At 41.6% G+C, this 20,898-nt stretch overlaps 9 non-coding genes and 9 pseudogenes across 9 annotated transcripts; all 18 read left to right on the top strand.

The window, feature by feature from the left end:
• Window positions 1–241: 241 nt before the first annotated feature.
• LOC120040767 lies at window positions 242–357 on the top strand (annotated as a pseudogene).
• Window positions 358–760: 403 nt separating this feature from the next.
• On the top strand, window positions 761–902 carry LOC120040757. The gene has a single exon (XR_005475747.1). It is a non-coding gene; the product is annotated as a U4 spliceosomal RNA (small nuclear RNA).
• Window positions 903–1,488: 586 nt separating this feature from the next.
• Window positions 1,489–1,604, top strand: LOC120040766 (annotated as a pseudogene).
• Window positions 1,605–2,007: 403 nt separating this feature from the next.
• LOC120040758 lies at window positions 2,008–2,150 on the top strand. The gene has a single exon (XR_005475748.1). It is a non-coding gene; the product is annotated as a U4 spliceosomal RNA (small nuclear RNA).
• Window positions 2,151–2,736: 586 nt separating this feature from the next.
• Window positions 2,737–2,852, top strand: LOC120040764 (annotated as a pseudogene).
• A 10,078-nt stretch (window positions 2,853–12,930) lies between these two features.
• LOC120040755 lies at window positions 12,931–13,072 on the top strand. Its single transcript, XR_005475746.1, has one exon. It is a non-coding gene; the product is annotated as a U4 spliceosomal RNA (small nuclear RNA).
• A 586-nt stretch (window positions 13,073–13,658) lies between these two features.
• LOC120040763 lies at window positions 13,659–13,774 on the top strand (annotated as a pseudogene).
• Window positions 13,775–14,177: 403 nt separating this feature from the next.
• LOC120040754 lies at window positions 14,178–14,319 on the top strand. Its single transcript, XR_005475745.1, has one exon. It is a non-coding gene; the product is annotated as a U4 spliceosomal RNA (small nuclear RNA).
• A 586-nt stretch (window positions 14,320–14,905) lies between these two features.
• On the top strand, window positions 14,906–15,021 carry LOC120040762 (annotated as a pseudogene).
• A 403-nt stretch (window positions 15,022–15,424) lies between these two features.
• On the top strand, window positions 15,425–15,566 carry LOC120040771. The gene has a single exon (XR_005475752.1). It is a non-coding gene; the product is annotated as a U4 spliceosomal RNA (small nuclear RNA).
• A 586-nt stretch (window positions 15,567–16,152) lies between these two features.
• Window positions 16,153–16,268, top strand: LOC120040761 (annotated as a pseudogene).
• Window positions 16,269–16,671: 403 nt separating this feature from the next.
• On the top strand, window positions 16,672–16,813 carry LOC120040770. Its single transcript, XR_005475751.1, has one exon. It is a non-coding gene; the product is annotated as a U4 spliceosomal RNA (small nuclear RNA).
• A 586-nt stretch (window positions 16,814–17,399) lies between these two features.
• On the top strand, window positions 17,400–17,515 carry LOC120040760 (annotated as a pseudogene).
• Window positions 17,516–17,918: 403 nt separating this feature from the next.
• On the top strand, window positions 17,919–18,060 carry LOC120040769. The gene has a single exon (XR_005475750.1). It is a non-coding gene; the product is annotated as a U4 spliceosomal RNA (small nuclear RNA).
• Window positions 18,061–18,646: 586 nt separating this feature from the next.
• Window positions 18,647–18,762, top strand: LOC120040768 (annotated as a pseudogene).
• A 403-nt stretch (window positions 18,763–19,165) lies between these two features.
• LOC120040765 lies at window positions 19,166–19,307 on the top strand. The gene has a single exon (XR_005475749.1). It is a non-coding gene; the product is annotated as a U4 spliceosomal RNA (small nuclear RNA).
• A 586-nt stretch (window positions 19,308–19,893) lies between these two features.
• Window positions 19,894–20,009, top strand: LOC120040759 (annotated as a pseudogene).
• A 403-nt stretch (window positions 20,010–20,412) lies between these two features.
• LOC120040753 lies at window positions 20,413–20,554 on the top strand. Its single transcript, XR_005475744.1, has one exon. It is a non-coding gene; the product is annotated as a U4 spliceosomal RNA (small nuclear RNA).
• The last annotated feature ends 344 nt before the right edge of the window (window positions 20,555–20,898 follow it).

The raw sequence follows: 20,898 nt of genomic DNA, 5'->3' as shown, positions 1-20,898 counted from the left end.
CCATTGCAGCTGACCAGTGGTGCTGATTACCCAAGTGCTTTGCTCTCGATATTGGGTTTTGTACAGGAAAAAAGGTAACATTTATTGAACAAGTACCCCACCTTGCCATTAATGACATGTAATCAAGAATCCACCAAAGTGTTAGGTAGGGGCCGGACTGCTAGACATACCAATGTAACAAAAGATAATACAGTTTGCGGAGAAGCTGTTCGAGATACCTTTCGAGTAGCTGTATTCTTATATTCTTTCGCAGAGGCGATATCATAGCCTATGAGGTACATCCGAGGAGTGATTATTGTTGGTTGACAACTTAACCCAAAACTCTACATTGGAATGACTTGAAATATAGTCAGAAGTAGTCTTGGGGAAAATAGTCTCAGAAACGGGGGTTTTGGTCCACACTGTCTCTAATTCTTGCAAGAAGTAAGGTACCCTTAGACACGTTATACACCTCCATTAGTAGGCACCGGTGGCGAGGTTGAGTTGAATAGGTTTTGGGTTTGCGACCCATTGCAGCTGAGCCAGTGGTGAAGATTACCCAAAATGCTTTGCTCTTGATATTGTTTTTTTACTACTGGAAAAAAGGTAACATCTATTGTATAAGTACCCCACCTTGCCATGAATTACATGTAATCAAGAATCCACCAAAGTGTTAGGTAGGGGGCGAACTGCTAGACATACCAATGTAACAACACAATAATACCGTTAATGGAAAAGCTGTGCAAGACACTGCAAACAGTTTGAGTAGCTGTAAATTGACATTCTTTCGCAGATGCGATATCGTAGCCTATGAAGTCCATCTGAGGCGTGATTATTGCTAGTTGAAAACTTAACCCAATACCCCGCTTGGGATGATTTGAAATATAGTCAACCCTGGCAATTTTTGATAGTCTCTTGTGAGACTACTATAAATGTGGAAGAGAAGATAGTGCCAAGACCAAAACTGGGCTGAACCCAACTCATTTCCTCTATAACTTTTTTGATGATTCAGCTGACAGGTGAACATTATCTTGCAACTAGGTAAAAACAGAAAAAAGGTGTCAGTAGTATATGCTGTGTCAGAAGTAGTGTTGGGGAGAATTAACTCAGCAACAGCGTGTTTGGGCCCACAATTTCAGCTTTGCCCCCACACTGCCTCTAATTGTTGCAAGTAGTAAGTTACCCAAAACCACCTTACCCACTTCTTCTTGCCTCCTCTAGAGGCAGTGATGGCAAGATTTAATTGAAAAGGTTTTGGGTTTGCGACCCATTGCAGCTGAGCCAGTGGTGCTGATTACCCAAAGTGCTTTGCTCTCGATATTGGTTTTGTACAGGAAAAAAGGTAACATTTATTGAACAAGTACCCCACCTTGCCATTAATGACATGTAATCAAGAATCCACCAAAGTGTTAGGTAGGGGCCGGACTGCTAGACATACCAATGTAACAAAAGATAATACAGTTTGCGGAGAAGCTGTTCGAGATACCTTTCGAGTAGCTGTATTCTTATATTCTTTCGCAGAGGCGATATCATAGCCTATGAGGTACATCCGAGGAGTGATTATTGTTGGTTGACAACTTAACCCAAAACTCTACATTGGAATGACTTGAAATATAGTCAGAAGTAGTCTTGGGGAAAATAGTCTCAGAAACGGGGGTTTTGGTCCACACTGTCTCTAATTCTTGCAAGAAGTAAGGTACCCTTAGACACGTTATACACCTCCATTAGTAGGCACCGGTGGCGAGGTTGAGTTGAATAGGTTTTGGGTTTGCGACCCATTGCAGCTGAGCCAGTGGTGAAGATTACCCAAAATGCTTTGCTCTTGATATTGTTTTTTTACTACTGGAAAAAAGGTAACATCTATTGTATAAGTACCCCACCTTGCCATGAATTACATGTAATCAAGAATCCACCAAAGTGTTAGGTAGGGGGCGAACTGCTAGACATACCAATGTAACAACACAATAATACCGTTAGTGGAGAAGCTGTGCAAGACACTGCAAACAGTTTGAGTAGCTGTAAATTGACATTCTTTCGCAGATGCGATATCGTAGCCTATGAAGTCCATCTGAGGCGTGATTATTGCTAGTTGAAAACTTAACCCAATACCCCGCTTGGGATGATTTGAAATATAGTCAACCCTGGCAATTTTTGATAGTACTCTTGTGAGACTACTATAAATGTGGAAGAGAAGATAGTGCCAAGACCAAAAATGGGCTGAACCCAACTCATTTCCTCTATAACTTTTTTGATGATTCAGCTGACAGGTGAACATTATCTTGCAAATAGGTAAAAACAGAAAAAAGGTGTCAGTAGTATATGCTGTGTCAGAAGTAGTGTTGGGGAGAATTAACTCAGCAACAGCGTGTTTGGGCCCACAATTTCAGCTTTGCCCCCACACTGCCTCTAATTGTTGCAAGTAGTAAGTTACCCAAAACCACCTTACCCACTTCTTCTTGCCTCCTCTAGAGGCAGTGATGGCAAGATTTAATTGAAAAGGTTTTGGGTTTGCGACCCATTGCAGCTGAGCCAGTGGTGCTGATTACCCAAAGTGCTTTGCTCTCGATATTGGTTTTGTACAGGAAAAAAGGTAACATTTATTGAACAAGTACCCCACCTTGCCATTAATGACATGTAATCAAGAATCCACCAAAGTGTTAGGTAGGGGCCGGACTGCTAGACATACCAATGTAACAAAAGATAATACAGTTTGCGGAGAAGCTGTTCGAGATACCTTTCGAGTAGCTGTATTCTTATATTCTTTCGCAGAGGCGATATCATAGCCTATGAGGTACATCCGAGGAGTGATTATTGTTGGTTGACAACTTAACCCAAAACTCTACATTGGAATGACTTGAAATATAGTCAGAAGTAGTCTTGGGGAAAATAGTCTCAGAAACGGGGGTTTTGGTCCACACTGTCTCTAATTCTTGCAAGAAGTAAGGTACCCTTAGACACGTTTTACACCTCCATTAGTAGGCACCGGTGGCGAGGTTGAGTTGAATAGGTTTTGGGTTTGCGACCCATTGCAGCTGAGCCAGTGGTGAAGATTACCCAAAATGCTTTGCCCTTGATATTGTTTTTTTACTACTGGAAAAAAGGTAACATCTATTGTATAAGTACCCCACCTTGCCATGAATTACATGTAATCAAGAATCCACCAAAGTGTTAGGTAGGGGGTGTAATAAATGATATTTTTATTAACCGTAATACACAGCTATAACATTGCCATAACTGCTTCCTGTTTAAAGCAGGTTCTGTTGCAACACTCTTCTTTATACTCCATAGCAAACAAGTTCTATCTTAAACAGATACGAACACACACACACACACACACACAAGCACCCCTCCTTTAAGGCTGGGTTTCAAGAACAAAGAAAGCAATCAAGAACCAATGGAACACCGACACAAGGCCCGGAAGGAACCGCCTTCGACTCTCCTCGACCAGTCAGGAGAACAGAACTACAAGACTCAACCTACGTCATTTAATGTATAAATGTAATGCACACCATGTTTAGCGCTCTCTTTTCCTGCTAGTTCCCTCTGAGCTAAACGAATGAGCCCGTGCACGCTTGTCAAGATATCTTTAACTCTGAATAAACTGCCTTCACAATATCGAAGTCCACCCTGTCCAGCGTCTTAACTTGGTCTCATTTCTCTAGTAACGAATCATCAACAAAACTTGGTAGCAGAGGATGGTTTATTCTTGAATTCGATCCATAGAAAGTTGATGTGAGAAGAGACAAGTCTAAGACAGATTCCGGAAGGACGGGTGACCTGTCCTCAGGAGCCATCGGTGATTCGACTTGCCTCAGGAAAATGATCAGAGAACTCGACTAAAAAAGGTAAGCAGAGCCTGTTAAATCAAAATCTGCATAATTGTATCATAGTCATTATCCAAATTTTGATCAGTAGTACTGGGCGTGAGTATGAATTACTGTTAAATTCTATGAAAATTCATTAACAATTCTAAGGCATTGGTTAAAGATATCTGTGACAATAAATAAATTACATAGGTGTTTATGTGAATCAAGTGCATCAGTAAACCTGGGACTAGTTGAATTAGTGTTCAACTAGGTGCATCAGTAAACCTGGGATTGATAAGTGTTTATGTGAATCAAGTGCATCAGTAAACCTGGGACTAGTTGAATTAGTGTTCAACTAGGTGCATCAGTAAACCTGGGATTGATAAGTGTTTATGTGAATCAAGTGCATCAGTAAACCTGGGACTAGTTGAATTAGTGTTCAACTAGGTGCATCAGTAAACCTGGGATTGATAAGTGTTGAAATTGTGTATCAAGTGCATCAGTAAACTTGGGACTGGTTGAAGTGGCATTCAACCGGGTGCATCAATAAACCTGGGATTGATAAGTGTTTATGTGAATCAAGTGCATCAGTAAACCTGGGACTAGTTGAATTAGTGTTCAACTAGGTGCATCAGTAAACCTGGGATTGATAAGTGTTTATGTGAATCAAGTGCATCAGTAAACCTGGGACTAGTTGAATTAGTGTTCAACTAGGTGCATCAGTAAACCTGGGATTGATAAGTGTTGAAATTGTGTATCAAGTGCATCAGTAAACTTGGGACTGGTTGAAGTGGCATTCAACCGGGTGCATCAATAAACCTGGGATTGGTAAAAGTCAATTGAGTCAAGAGCATCAGTAAAACTGGGGTTGACAAGTATTGAATTTGATTTGAATTGGTTAAAATTTTATGTAAATGATTGAACGTTCCATGAGACCGATTGTTACCAAATATTGATAAACTAAATTAGGACTGAGCCATAAGTGACCGCCGAGTCAAAAATCAAAGACACAAGGCCCTGTTGCAGCCGCCGTGCTGAGCGTGGACTTGATTTTTTTCCCTTTTGTGTTGTTGGTATTTCCTTAAGTGCTAAAATTATTTTGATAATTATTTTAGAAGCGCTTAAATTTACTAACATATTGTTCCAAAAGGATATTGTTGAAATACTTTAGGAAAGTATTTAATTAATTCATTGAATATACGCTAATAAAACTTTTGGTGTACAAATTTAGTGCTAAAATTATTTTGATAATTACTATAGAAGCGCTTAAATTTACTAATATATTGTTCCAAAAGGATATTGCTATAATACTTTAGGAAAGCATTTAACTAATTCATTGAATGGGCACTGATAAAACTCTTTGTGTACGAGGGTGAGGCACAAGAGATAAGTCTGTGTCGGCACCAAGAATACATCGCTGGTTTTAACCTTTTGTCAATAGGGGGAGCAGTTAGCATTTTTTTTTTCCGGGTGTCGCCAAATTAAACTGCCTCGTGCTCAATTCTTGATCGTACAATATGCATATTATTAATTCTATTGGATAGAAAACACTCTCTAGTTTCTATAGCCGTTGGAATTTTGTCTGTGGGTGACCCAGAACTCTTTCTACAGCGAAATCCATGACAGGTACTGCGATGGTCTGAGAGCGAAGCTCTGATTTCAGATCAGTTTTAAAAGTCTGTGTATATCCTATGGAACGACATGAACTGCACCCGCCTTCCCCTGGATGTCAGTAACGAGATGAGAAGTGGAATGGGCTTTCTGCGTAGCTCTCAGAGGTTATAAAAGACCAAGGAGTGAGAGTAGCCCCCTTTTCTACGCTGGCCATTACGCAGGAAGGGACCTCCGGATGCCATTTTCAAAGGCTCGGTTATCAACGTGAAATGTATCCGTCTGTAATTTAATTCGATATAGGAATTAGAAACATCATAACGTAGTTAATTTAAACCGTTTTATAGCAATTTATATCCGTTTAGTGCGATTTTGAGGAATTTATATGTGATGCTCTTTGAAGCTTTGGGCACGTTTCGGGGTCCCGGTCGAACGTTAGTGGGCATTTCGACGGACAGAGGACATCTTTCGACCAAAAGAAGATTAGACCCAAGAAAGGATACATTGCCCAAGAATCTGATGGAAAATCACCTCATAGTAAGAAATATTTAATATGATAAATCGTTGTTCTGTCGAAATATTTTAAACGCATAATCCGCCATTTTGTTTGCTATAGCTTCGCTTGGCGAACCCTGTATTGCACAGTAAGGATAATTTTAGAAATGTAAATCAGCGATTGCATTAAGAACTAATTTGTCTTTCGATTCCTGTCAACCCTGTATTTTTTAGTCAAGTATATGATTAGCTTTCGATTAAACTAGATCACTATGAAAGATGGCGTCTGACATGTTGAGGCTTGATTTGCTACTATTTTCATTGTATAACCACGGTTTTTTATGGCTAAATATGCACATTTTCGAACAAACAATATATGTATGTTGTAATATGATGTTACAGGAGTGTCAACGGAAGAATTCTGAGAAGGTTAGTGAAAAAATTTATATATTTTGGCGATGATTACGTTATCGCTCTCTTTGGCTTGAATCGATGCTCTGGTAATGTTTGCACATGTGGTATGCTAACTTATCGATTTATTGTGTTTTCGCTGTAAAACGCTTAGAAAATCTGAAATATTGTCTGAAATCACAAGATCTGTGTCTTTCCATTGCTATGCTTTGTCTATTTTTATGAAATGTTTTATGATGAGTAAATTGGTCATACACGTTGCTCTCTGTAGTAATTCTAGTCGCTTTGGTGAGATTTGTGTTGGTGGCTGCAATGGCAAACTATGATTTATACCTGAAATATGCACATTTTTCTAACAAAACCTATCCTATACCATAAATATGTTATCAGACTGTCATCTGATGAGGTTTTTTCTTGGTTAGTGGCTATCAATATCTTAGTTTAGCCGAATTGGTGATAGCTACTGGTGTTGAGAAAAAATGGTGGACAAAGAAAAATGGTGTCTTTTGCTAACATGGTTAGCTAATAGATTTACATATTTTGTCTTCCCTGTAAAACATTTTAAAAATCTGAAATGGTGACTTTATTCACAAGATCTGTATCTTTCATTTGGTGTCTTGGACTTGTGATTTAATGATATTTAGATGCTACTATTTAAATGTGACGCTATGCTAGTGATGCTAATCAGTGTGGGGGGGTGGAGGGTGATCCCGGATCCGGGTTTCTGAGGCAGTAAAAGTTAACCAGGGACGGGCTAAGTACGCTAAGATAGTGAAAAGATCGCACACACAAAACACATAACCTAGGCAAGATGACTACAACTACAGTGCCCAAACTCAAATTCAATGAATATTTAGACCAAAAGATACAGGATAGAGCAGGGGGAAAGGAACAGTATAAAACGATAAAGAAAGTATGGGAGGGAGTAAGACTGAAATGGACACAGGCAGGTTACCTTAGCGGAGGTGCCCCATCAAAGGGACAACTTCTCTCTATGGAGAAAGGATTAGAGGAGGCGGTAAAAGTGAGGTGGAGAGAAATAAGATGCACTTATTTAAGAAAGAAGGAACTAAACACAGAGAGAGAGCCGAGGCAGAGTTGAGAATAGGGACTTGGGCGATAGAGGCCAGGACATTAGCATAGATTACACAGACATGGGGCCAGACAACGTGACCAATGGGAAAAGGTACCTACTAGTAATGGTAGACAGGTTTTCTAAATGGGTTGAGGCAGTACCAACGGCAAGGGAAGATGCTAAGTCGGTCATTAAGTGGCTACAGACAGAACTCATACCTAGGTATGGTATCTCGGGGTCTCGTGGAACGCTCCAATCAGACCCTTAAGGCTAAGATAGCTAAGGTATGTGCAGGTTCGAAGTTGACATGGGTCGAAGCCCTGCCCCTGGCGTTGATGGCCATGAGAGCCTCGCCAGGTGCAGGCACCCATCTCTCTCCTCATGAGATAATGACTGGTAGAGTCATGCCTGGTCCACCAAGAGAGGGAGGTCATATGGCCGCTCTTGATGTAATTATGTGAAACTACTGACGGAACTCTCTGCAGCACTCTCTACCCAGGTTCGCAAGGTCCAAGAGGGGGAGCTGCCGAGAGACACGCCACCACTGAAGGTAAAAGTTGGTGACTGGGTGAGGGTTAAAGTCCACAAGAGAAAGTGGCTGGAACCCAGGTGGACTGGACCGTACGAAGTGAGGGAGGTTACTTCACACTCAGTCCAGGTCAAAGGTAAATCAGGCGCACCTTGGCACCACCTAACACATTGCACTCCAGCTCCAATTCCTTCCAGAACACTGACAGAAGTCAGAGCTGATTTGAGCGGCCGAAATTCGATTTTAAATGAAGACACTCCTGACTCAGGTGATGCGGCATCAAACTCCGCCTCCCCTGAAAAAGGAACCTCGCCCAGTTAGAGGGACATTTCTCCCTCCCTGGACAGGGCTAGGGATAAAATTACTAAACCAGTATATTTAACATTTGATAATGATTGGCAAATCCATATATTTAACCACAACTTTGAATTTAGCATTGGGTATTATAGGAGGAACGGGATACAATTTGTACTTTCCCCACCGGGTGTGGCTGTATTAAATTATGCTAGAGAAAATTGGTTGTGTAATTTAGAGGGAAAATGTGTGCATTATAGCTTTGAGTTACTTTTCAAAAGTTGCTAAAAGTTATTGGTTTTTGTTTAGGTAACACCAGAGAATTCAACCAATAAGTAAACGTATTCTAAACGTGATCTGTTTTCATTAAGGGGAACAATGAACGACTCGCAACCTGGTATGGCTGGCTGGGAGTTTTTAAAGGGACAGTACACGTTTATCACAGTTGTGTGAATAAGTTACATGAAACATCGGGGAAATTTAAAACGAATGATTTGAGGGTATTATCATAATTATTAGGTTTTGTTTTTGTGGTAAACGTTTGGGTTAAGTGGTTTTCCGTGTTCCGAGAGACAAGATAATAATAGGAGTTTTACTTTCTGAGTTTTATTTAGACAAGGAACTTTTTTAAGATAAAGGGTTCTTTTGATATGTCTAGATATGGTATGGAACACGAATGTAAGGGGGAGGTGTAACCTTTTGACCTATTTTCGTTGCATTTTTCCTGTGGTTTGATCACCCACGGGGGAATGTAGTGAGGATAATGAATTTGTGGTCATTTGGGATACTAGTTTTGAGTTAAAATGATTATAATAGAGTTTATAACTCTTGACCATAATCTTACCTAAGTCATTATTTAGAGTAGGTAAGGTTGATACCTGGCCAGAGCCAGGTATCAAACGGGGGAGGGGTACATTGTGGTCTAGGATAGGATGGGGCCTATTGGATAATAAACTAATTTAAAATTAATTGTGGTCTAGGATAGGATGGGGCCTATTGGATAATAAACTGATTTGAAATTAAAAATTTATAGCTAACAAATAGGCATAGAAGTTAAATATATAATCAGATAGAACAAATGAGAAACTGTTTGTTAACCAAACCTGTATGTCCAAGATTTTATGCATTGCAGGTGAATTAAAGGAGAAGGTGATTCACCCGACCTGGGGGCATATCGCACTTGGAGGGTGAGACACACTGACACTGTCGAATGATCACAGAGTTAAGGAGAAGAACCGTTGCTAATAGAGTTCGGGGATCAACTCCTTAATGAAGAAATCCCTGACCCCGACCTTTCATCACTGTGTACGTTCATAGAAGTGAAAGTGTTGCTTGATCTCTGGCTGATGATGTGTTCTCTGGGAGAGGATGGGGCTTTACAGGACTGCTTGTAGTCCTGAGCTGTCTGATTAGGATACGATGGGGATGTTACCATCACAGTACTGCCAGAACCACCACCAGTTCCAACGGACCAGGGTTCAGCCGGCCTCCTCCACCACTTCAAGACCAAGTCCCACGCCATCACCTAAGCTCTCCAATCTGGTACAGGTAATAAATGTAAAAGACATCTCAGAAAGTGACAAATTGGGAACTGAAATTGGTTAAGAGGGTAGGGAGAATATGTGGTTGGCCTACAAAACACTTAATAGAAAGGACTGTGTCGTATGTGGACATGCCAGACCTATTCTGGCTGCTCACCCATTTGCCCTAAGTAATGGGGAAGGTTGGATGTGCATATTGGAAAGTTTAAGCCAAATTCAACCCTGTGTAAAACTCTGAGTCTTGTGTTCCCAGAAGTCCCTCCCCAGAAGGCACCGTGGGGAGATAAGGCATATGGGGGATATTACAGCTGTATCACTGGTACAGGTAGAGGTATAGACTATGGGAGGCTCCCTACTACTGCCTGCATCACTAATGTCACTATTAACTAGAGGTGTTGCTGATGTATGGTGGATGTGTGGACCTGCCAGGCGGTTGACCCCATTTTGAAAGAAGATTGTCAGGGCACATGTGCTTTGGCCAGTCTGATAAACACCATTGCCTATTATTGAGGTTACAGCTAACCAACTCCTGGGAGCTGCACATGACACAGAGGCTCGGGACCAACCCAGGAGACGGCAGAAACGTGACGCTCCTTGGTCCGAGGGTACAGATAACATCCACACCAACCTGTTGGGGGTCCCAATAGGGGTCCCCCACGAATTCCAGACATTAAACAGGAAAGATGGCCTGTGGCATCTGATGCCCATCATTGGCCCAGCTATTGTTGATGCTAAACAAAATGCCTGGATCAATTATATCTACTATAATTAATAATGATTTGTTAAATACACCCACACAGCACTTACGGGGATGGCTGAACAATTGGATGCTACCTCTCAAACCAGTAGACAAAATAGACTAGCACTGGACATGATTCTGGCCAACCAGGGAGGTGTATGTAAAATGTTTGGAGAACAGTGCTGGACGTTTGTCCCTAACAATACTAGTCCGGATGGGAGCATTTCAAAAGCTCTGAGTGGGTTGGCAAGGTTATCGGTGGAGATGAGGGGTCTTGCAGGTGTGGAGGAGAGTGGACTGTTCCCCTGGCTGGGTGGTTGGTTTGGTAAGTACACTGCAATGATGATTACTGGATTTCTGACCCTAAGTTGTTGTTTTTCGTATGCTCATGTGCCGTGATGCCTGTATCATACCTTGTTTGAAGAAGTCTGTTACAGATGTGGAAAGGGCCTCTGGTATGATGTCGTTGCTTGATGCTCCAGTTGGAGAGGCTGATACGAAATCAAGCTTTCGCAGGAGAGTGGGCCTGACAGAGGAGGACCCTTGGTTCGCTGTAGTTGATGTTGTCGAATGAATAAAAAGTGATGTTTGTCCTCCCTGTTGTGAAGGTTTGAAGTTCCCGGGTGGCGACGAGTCCACCTGGTACAGGTTGTATAGAGGGATGGACCTGAGGGTTTAACATATTCTCGTTTTTTGGTTACTAATGTGTCCAGGGGTAGTTCTTGGAGTGGTCTCCTTTTGGTCCTTGCTCATCCTTATTTTTTCCTTTGCTTGCGGCAGACGAACCAGATCCAGATCTTCTTTTTGATGAATTCTAGCTTTTATATGTCACGTCTCTTATGAGACGTGAAGAGGGGGAATTAAAATTTGCCTTGTAGCAAATTTATGTATGTCTATGAACTGCTTATATTGACCTGCTTATATTTGTCACGTCTCTTATGAGACGTGAAGAGGGGGAATCAAAAAATTTGCCTCCCGGCAAATTGATGTCCTCATCATCCCACAGGAGTCCAGGAGCTACTTATCCGAATACAAGCCCAAGGTCCGGATTATACCAGGACCAAGCGCTCGGTTGGCACATCTCCTGGGGACCCAACCTATATCGACGCTATCGGCGTCCCCAGGGGGGTGCCAGATGAGTACAAATTGGTTGACCAGGTGGCTGCTGGTTTCGAGTCATCCATATGCTGGTGGTGTACTGTTAATAAAAATGTTGATCGGATTAATTACATACATTTCAATGTTCAAAAACTAGGCAATTGGACCCAGCAAGGATTCGAGGCAGTCCATGGACAACTGGCGGCAACCTCACTCATGACCTTCCAAAATCGTATTGCTGTAGACATGCTCCTGGCAGAAAAGGGTGGTGTCTGTACTATGTTTGGTGAACAATGTTGTACCTTCATACCTAATAATACTGCTCAAGATGGTAGCCTTACGGTGGCTTTGGAGGGCCTTAGAACCCTTAATGGTAAAATGAAGAAACATTCTGGTGTGGATACTTCTATGTGGGATTCATGGATGGATGCTTTTGGGAAATATAAAACTCTGGTGTCATCTATCTTGGTTTCAATTGCTGTTTTTGCTGCTATTCTTACTCTTTGCGGCTGTTGTTGCATACCATGCGCCCGAACTCTTCTCTCAAGAGTTATAACCTCTGCCATTGATCCGAATCATACTGATAGAGCCCAGATGTTCCCTTTGCTTGATACTGAGGAACAGGAAACTGATTTCCTATTTGAATAATGCTTACTGTTGTCACGTCTCTGGTGAGACGTGAAGAGGGGGAATTAAAAATTTGTCTTCTGACAAATTTTACTGTTGTCACGTCTTTTAGACGTGAAGAGGGGGATTTGTAATAAATGATATTTTTATTAACCGTAATACACAGCTATAACATTGCCATAACTGCTTCCTGTTTAAAGCAGGTTCTGTTGCAAACACTCTTCTTTATACTCCATAGCAAACAAGTTCTATCTTAAACAGATACGAACACACACACACACACACACAAGCACCCCTCCTTTAAGGCTGGGTTTCAAGAACAAAGAAAGCAATCAAGAACCAATGGAACACCGACACAAGGCCCGGAAGGAACCGCCTTCGACTCTCCTCGACCAGTCAGGAGAACAGAACTACAAGACTCAACCTACGTCATTTAATGTATAATGTAATGCACACCATGTTTAGCGCTCTCTTTTCCTGCTAGTTCCCTCTGAGCTAAACGAATGAGCCCGTGCACGCTTGTCAAGATATCTTTAACTCTGAATAAACTGCCTTCACAATATCGAAGTCCACCCTGTCCAGCGTCTTAACTTGGTCTCATTTCTCTAGTAACGAATCATCAACAGGGGCGAACTGCTAGACATACCAATGTAACAACACAATAATACCGTTAGTGGAGAAGCTGTGCAAGACACTGCAAACAGTTTGAGTAGCTGTAAATTGACATTCTTTCGCAGATGCGATATCGTAGCCTATGAAGTCCATCTGAGGCGTGATTATTGCTAGTTGAAAACTTAACCCAATACCCCGCTTGGGATGATTTGAAATATAGTCAACCCTGGCAATTTTTGATAGTCTCTTGTGAGACTACTATAAATGTGGAAGAGAAGATAGTGCCAAGACCAAAAATGGGCTGAACCCAACTCATTTCCTCTATAACTTTTTTGATGATTCAGCTGACAGGTGAACATTATCTTGCAACTAGGTAAAAACAGAAAAAAGGTGTCAGTAGTATATGCTGTGTCAGAAGTAGTGTTGGGGAGAATTAACTCAGCAACAGCGTGTTTGGGCCCACAATTTCAGCTTTGCCCCCACACTGCCTCTAATTGTTGCAAGTAGTAAGTTACCCAAAACCACCTTACCCACTTCTTCTTGCCTCCTCTAGAGGCAGTGATGGCAAGATTTAATTGAAAAGGTTTTGGGTTTGCGACCCATTGCAGCTGAGCCAGTGGTGCTGATTACCCAAAGTGCTTTGCTCTCGATATTGGTTTTGTACAGGAAAAAAGGTAACATTTATTGAACAAGTACCCCACCTTGCCATTAATGACATGTAATCAAGAATCCACCAAAGTGTTAGGTAGGGGCCGGACTGCTAGACATACCAATGTAACAAAAGATAATACAGTTTGCGGAGAAGCTGTTCGAGATACCTTTCGAGTAGCTGTATTCTTATATTCTTTCGCAGAGGCGATATCATAGCCTATGAGGTACATCCGAGGAGTGATTATTGTTGGTTGACAACTTAACCCAAAACTCTACATTGGAATGACTTGAAATATAGTCAGAAGTAGTCTTGGGGAAAATAGTCTCAGAAACGGGGGTTTTGGTCCACACTGTCTCTAATTCTTGCAAGAAGTAAGGTACCCTTAGACACGTTATACACCTCCATTAGTAGGCACCGGTGGCGAGGTTGAGTTGAATAGGTTTTGGGTTTGCGACCCATTGCAGCTGAGCCAGTGGTGAAGATTACCCAAAATGCTTTGCTCTTGATATTGTTTTTTTACTACTGGAAAAAAGGTAACATCTATTGTATAAGTACCCCACCTTGCCATGAATTACATGTAATCAAGAATCCACCAAAGTGTTAGGTAGGGGGCGAACTGCTAGACATACCAATGTAACAACACAATAATACCGTTAGTGGAGAAGCTGTGCAAGACACTGCAAACAGTTTGAGTAGCTGTAAATTGACATTCTTTCGCAGATGCGATATCGTAGCCTATGAAGTCCATCTGAGGCGTGATTATTGCTAGTTGAAAACTTAACCCAATACCCCGCTTGGGATGATTTGAAATATAGTCAACCCTGGCAATTTTTGATAGTCTCTTGTGAGACTACTATAAATGTGGAAGAGAAGATAGTGCCAAGACCAAAAATGGGCTGAACCCAACTCATTTCCTCTATAACTTTTTTGATGATTCAGCTGACAGGTGAACATTATCTTGCAACTAGGTAAAAACAGAAAAAAGGTGTCAGTAGTATATGCTGTGTCAGAAGTAGTGTTGGGGAGAATTAACTCAGCAACAGCGTGTTTGGGCCCACAATTTCAGCTTTGCCCCCACACTGCCTCTAATTGTTGCAAGTAGTAAGTTACCCAAAACCACCTTACCCACTTCTTCTTGCCTCCTCTAGAGGCAGTGATGGCAAGATTTAATTGAAAAGGTTTTGGGTTTGCGACCCATTGCAGCTGAGCCAGTGGTGCTGATTACCCAAAGTGCTTTGCTCTCGATATTGGTTTTGTACAGGAAAAAAGGTAACATTTATTGAACAAGTACCCCACCTTGCCATTAATGACATGTAATCAAGAATCCACCAAAGTGTTAGGTAGGGGCCGGACTGCTAGACATACCAATGTAACAAAAGATAATACAGTTTGCGGAGAAGCTGTTCGAGATACCTTTCGAGTAGCTGTATTCTTATATTCTTTCGCAGAGGCGATATCATAGCCTATGAGGTACATCCGAGGAGTGATTATTGTTGGTTGACAACTTAACCCAAAACTCTACATTGGAATGACTTGAAATATAGTCAGAAGTAGTCTTGGGGAAAATAGTCTCAGAAACGGGGGTTTTGGTCCACACTGTCTCTAATTCTTGCAAGAAGTAAGGTACCCTTAGACACGTTATACACCTCCATTAGTAGGCACCGGTGGCGAGGTTGAGTTGAATAGGTTTTGGGTTTGCGACCCATTGCAGCTGAGCCAGTGGTGAAGATTACCCAAAATGCTTTGCTCTTGATATTGTTTTTTTACTACTGGAAAAAAGGTAACATCTATTGTATAAGTACCCCACCTTGCCATGAATTACATGTAATCAAGAATCCACCAAAGTGTTAGGTAGGGGGCGAACTGCTAGACATACCAATGTAACAACACAATAATACCGTTAGTGGAGAAGCTGTGCAAGACACTGCAAACAGTTTGAGTAGCTGTAAATTGACATTCTTTCGCAGATGCGATATCGTAGCCTATGAAGTCCATCTGAGGCGTGATTATTGCTAGTTGAAAACTTAACCCAATACCCCGCTTGGGATGATTTGAAATATAGTCAACCCTGGCAATTTTTGATAGTCTCTTGTGAGACTACTATAAATGTGGAAGAGAAGATAGTGCCAAGACCAAAAATGGGCTGAACCCAACTCATTTCCTCTATAACTTTTTTGATGATTCAGCTGACAGGTGAACATTATCTTGCAACTAGGTAAAAACAGAAAAAAGGTGTCAGTAGTATATGCTGTGTCAGAAGTAGTGTTGGGGAGAATTAACTCAGCAACAGCGTGTTTGGGCCCACAATTTCAGCTTTGCCCCCACACTGCCTCTAATTGTTGCAAGTAGTAAGTTACCCAAAACCACCTTACCCACTTCTTCTTGCCTCCTCTAGAGGCAGTGATGGCAAGATTTAATTGAAAAGGTTTTGGGTTTGCGACCCATTGCAGCTGAGCCAGTGGTGCTGATTACCCAAAGTGCTTTGCTCTCGATATTGGTTTTGTACAGGAAAAAAGGTAACATTTATTGAACAAGTACCCCACCTTGCCATTAATGACATGTAATCAAGAATCCACCAAAGTGTTAGGTAGGGGCCGGACTGCTAGACATACCAATGTAACAAAAGATAATACAGTTTGCGGAGAAGCTGTTCGAGATACCTTTCGAGTAGCTGTATTCTTATATTCTTTCGCAGAGGCGATATCATAGCCTATGAGGTACATCCGAGGAGTGATTATTGTTGGTTGACAACTTAACCCAAAACTCTACATTGGAATGACTTGAAATATAGTCAGAAGTAGTCTTGGGGAAAATAGTCTCAGAAACGGGGGTTTTGGTCCACACTGTCTCTAATTCTTGCAAGAAGTAAGGTACCCTTAGACACGTTATACACCTCCATTAGTAGGCACCGGTGGCGAGGTTGAGTTGAATAGGTTTTGGGTTTGCGACCCATTGCAGCTGAGCCAGTGGTGAAGATTACCCAAAATGCTTTGCTCTTGATATTGTTTTTTTACTACTGGAAAAAAGGTAACATCTATTGTATAAGTACCCCACCTTGCCATGAATTACATGTAATCAAGAATCCACCAAAGTGTTAGGTAGGGGGCGAACTGCTAGACATACCAATGTAACAACACAATAATACCGTTAGTGGAGAAGCTGTGCAAGACACTGCAAACAGTTTGAGTAGCTGTAAATTGACATTCTTTCGCAGATGCGATATCGTAGCCTATGAAGTCCATCTGAGGCGTGATTATTGCTAGTTGAAAACTTAACCCAATACCCCGCTTGGGATGATTTGAAATATAGTCAACCCTGGCAATTTTTGATAGTCTCTTGTGAGACTACTATAAATGTGGAAGAGAAGATAGTGCCAAGACCAAAAATGGGCTGAACCCAACTCATTTCCTCTATAACTTTTTTGATGATTCAGCTGACAGGTGAACATTATCTTGCAACTAGGTAAAAACAGAAAAAAGGTGTCAGTAGTATATGCTGTGTCAGAAGTAGTGTTGGGGAGAATTAACTCAGCAACAGCGTGTTTGGGCCCACAATTTCAGCTTTGCCCCCACACTGCCTCTAATTGTTGCAAGTAGTAAGTTACCCAAAACCACCTTACCCACTTCTTCTTGCCTCCTCTAGAGGCAGTGATGGCAAGATTTAATTGAAAAGGTTTTGGGTTTGCGACCCATTGCAGCTGAGCCAGTGGTGCTGATTACCCAAAGTGCTTTGCTCTCGATATTGGTTTTGTACAGGAAAAAAGGTAACATTTATTGAACAAGTACCCCACCTTGCCATTAATGACATGTAATCAAGAATCCACCAAAGTGTTAGGTAGGGGCCGGACTGCTAGACATACCAATGTAACAAAAGATAATACAGTTTGCGGAGAAGCTGTTCGAGATACCTTTCGAGTAGCTGTATTCTTATATTCTTTCGCAGAGGCGATATCATAGCCTATGAGGTACATCCGAGGAGTGATTATTGTTGGTTGACAACTTAACCCAAAACTCTACATTGGAATGACTTGAAATATAGTCAGAAGTAGTCTTGGGGAAAATAGTCTCAGAAACGGGGGTTTTGGTCCACACTGTCTCTAATTCTTGCAAGAAGTAAGGTACCCTTAGACACGTTATACACCTCCATTAGTAGGCACCGGTGGCGAGGTTGAGTTGAATAGGTTTTGGGTTTGCGACCCATTGCAGCTGAGCCAGTGGTGAAGATTACCCAAAATGCTTTGCTCTTGATATTGTTTTTTTACTACTGGAAAAAAGGTAACATCTATTGTATAAGTACCCCACCTTGCCATGAATTACATGTAATCAAGAATCCACCAAAGTGTTAGGTAGGGGGCGAACTGCTAGACATACCAATGTAACAACACAATAATACCGTTAGTGGAGAAGCTGTGCAAGACACTGCAAACAGTTTGAGTAGCTGTAAATTGACATTCTTTCGCAGATGCGATATCGTAGCCTATGAAGTCCATCTGAGGCGTGATTATTGCTAGTTGAAAACTTAACCCAATACCCCGCTTGGGATGATTTGAAATATAGTCAACCCTGGCAATTTTTGATAGTCTCTTGTGAGACTACTATAAATGTGGAAGAGAAGATAGTGCCAAGACCAAAAATGGGCTGAACCCAACTCATTTCCTCTATAACTTTTTTGATGATTCAGCTGACAGGTGAACATTATCTTGCAACTAGGTAAAAACAGAAAAAAGGTGTCAGTAGTATATGCTGTGTCAGAAGTAGTGTTGGGGAGAATTAACTCAGCAACAGCGTGTTTGGGCCCACAATTTCAGCTTTGCCCCCACACTGCCTCTAATTGTTGCAAGTAGTAAGTTACCCAAAACCACCTTACCCACTTCTTCTTGCCTCCTCTAGAGGCAGTGATGGCAAGATTTAATTGAAAAGGTTTTGGGTTTGCGACCCATTGCAGCTGAGCCAGTGGTGCTGATTACCCAAAGTGCTTTGCTCTCGATATTGGTTTTGTACAGGAAAAAAGGTAACATTTATTGAACAAGTACCCCACCTTGCCATTAATGACATGTAATCAAGAATCCACCAAAGTGTTAGGTAGGGGCCGGACTGCTAGACATACCAATGTAACAAAAGATAATACAGTTTGCGGAGAAGCTGTTCGAGATACCTTTCGAGTAGCTGTATTCTTATATTCTTTCGCAGAGGCGATATCATAGCCTATGAGGTACATCCGAGGAGTGATTATTGTTGGTTGACAACTTAACCCAAAACTCTACATTGGAATGACTTGAAATATAGTCAGAAGTAGTCTTGGGAGAAATAGTCTCAGAAACGGGGGTTTTGGTCCACACTGTCTCTAATTCTTGCAAGAAGTAAGGTACCCTTAGACACGTTATACACCTCCATTAGTAGGCACCGGTGGCGAGGTTGAGTTGAATAGGTTTTGGGTTTGCGACCCATTGCAGCTGAGCCAGTGGTGAAGATTACCCAAAATGCTTTGCTCTTGATATTGTTTTTTTACTACTGGAAAAAAGGTAACATCTATTGTATAAGTACCCCACCTTGCCATGAATTACATGTAATCAAGAATCCACCAAAGTGTTAGGTAGGGGGCGAACTGCTAGACATACCAATGTAACAACACAATAATACCGTTAGTGGAGAAGCTGTGCAAGACACTGCAAACAGTTTGAGTAGCTGTAAATTGACATTCTTTCGCAGATGCGATATCGTAGCCTATGAAGTCCATCTGAGGCGTGATTATTGCTAGTTGAAAACTTAACCCAATACCCCGCTTGGGATGATTTGAAATATAGTCAACCCTGGCAATTTTTGATAGTCTCTTGTGAGACTACTATAAATGTGGAAGAGAAGATAGTGCCAAGACCAAAAATGGGCTGAACCCAACTCATTTCCTCTATAACTTTTTTGATGATTCAGCTGACAGGTGAACATTATCTTGCAACTAGGTAAAAACAGAAAAAAGGTGTCAGTAGTATATGCTGTGTCAGAAGTAGTGTTGGGGAGAATTAACTCAGCAACAGCGTGTTTGGGCCCACAATTTCAGCTTTGCCCCCACACTGCCTCTAATTGTTGCAAGTAGTAAGTTACCCAAAACCACCTTACCCACTTCTTCTTGCCTCCTCTAGAGGCAGTGATGGCAAGATTTAATTGAAAAGGTTTTGGGTTTGCGACCCATTGCAGCTGAGCCAGTGGTGCTGATTACCCAAAGTGCTTTGCTCTCGATATTGGTTTTGTACAGGAAAAAAGGTAACATTTATTGAACAAGTACCCCACCTTGCCATTAATGACATGTAATCAAGAATCCACCAAAGTGTTAGGTAGGGGCCGGACTGCTAGACATACCAATGTAACAAAAGATAATACAGTTTGCGGAGAAGCTGTTCGAGATACCTTTCGAGTAGCTGTATTCTTATATTCTTTCGCAGAGGCGATATCATAGCCTATGAGGTACATCCGAGGAGTGATTATTGTTGGTTGACAACTTAACCCAAAACTCTACATTGGAATGACTTGAAATATAGTCAGAAGTAGTCTTGGGGAAAATAGTCTCAGAAACGGGGGTTTTGGTCCACACTGTCTCTAATTCTTGCAAGAAGTAAGGTACCCTTAGACACGTTATACACCTCCATTAGTAGGCACCGGTGGCGAGGTTGAGTTGAATAGGTTTTGGGTTTGCGACCCATTGCAGCTGAGCCAGTGGTGAAGATTACCCAAAATGCTTTGCTCTTGATATTGTTTTTTTACTACTGGAAAAAAGGTAACATCTATTGTATAAGTACCCCACCTTGCCATGAATTACATGTAATCAAGAATCCACCAAAGTGTTAGGTAGGGGGCGAACTGCTAGACATACCAATGTAACAACACAATAATACCGTTAGTGGAGAAGCTGTGCAAGACACTGCAAACAGTTTGAGTAGCTGTAAATTGACATTCTTTCGCAGATGCGATATCGTAGCCTATGAAGTCCATCTGAGGCGTGATTATTGCTAGTTGAAAACTTAACCCAATACCCCGCTTGGGATGATTTGAAATATAGTCAACCCTGGCAATTTTTGATAGTCTCTTGTGAGACTACTATAAATGTGGAAGAGAAGATAGTGCCAAGACCAAAAATGGGCTGAACCCAACTCATTTCCTCTATAACTTTTTTGATGATTCAGCTGACAGGTGAACATTATCTTGCAACTAGGTAAAAACAGAAAAAAGGTGTCAGTAGTATATGCTGTGTCAGAAGTAGTGTTGGGGAGAATTAACTCAGCAACAGCGTGTTTGGGCCCACAATTTCAGCTTTGCCCCCACACTGCCTCTAATTGTTGCAAGTAGTAAGTTACCCAAAACCACCTTACCCACTTCTTCTTGCCTCCTCTAGAGGCAGTGATGGCAAGATTTAATTGAAAAGGTTTTGGGTTTGCGAC

Source organism: Salvelinus namaycush, unplaced genomic scaffold, assembly GCF_016432855.1.
Source record: "Salvelinus namaycush isolate Seneca unplaced genomic scaffold, SaNama_1.0 Scaffold3791, whole genome shotgun sequence".
Classification (NCBI taxonomy): domain Eukaryota; kingdom Metazoa; phylum Chordata; class Actinopteri; order Salmoniformes; family Salmonidae; genus Salvelinus; species Salvelinus namaycush.
Note: the sequence above shows the minus strand (reverse complement) of the source record. Positions and strands in the feature narration are given on the sequence as shown.